Genomic DNA, 285 nt, shown 5'->3' with positions numbered 1-285 from the left:
TCTGAAAAATAAGAGTAATGAGGGAAGATTAATCCTAGGTGATATTAAACACAATATAAACTTTCAAAATTGAATCTATAAATGACCTTGGGCAGTATGGCCATTTTCACGATATTGATTCTTCCAACCCATGAGCATGGAATGTTCTTCCATTTGTTTGTATCCTCTTTGATTTCATTGAGCAGTGGTTTGTAGTTCTCCTTGAAGAGGTCCTTCACATCCCTTGTAAGTTGGATTCCTAGGTATTTTATTGTCTTTGAAGCAATTGTGAATGGGAGTTCACTC

This window comes from Hylobates moloch, unplaced genomic scaffold (assembly GCF_009828535.3).
Source record: "Hylobates moloch isolate HMO894 unplaced genomic scaffold, HMol_V3 SCAFFOLD_7, whole genome shotgun sequence".
Taxonomy (NCBI): domain Eukaryota; kingdom Metazoa; phylum Chordata; class Mammalia; order Primates; family Hylobatidae; genus Hylobates; species Hylobates moloch.
The sequence above is the reverse complement of the archived record's forward strand: the minus strand, read 5'-3'. Positions refer to the sequence as shown.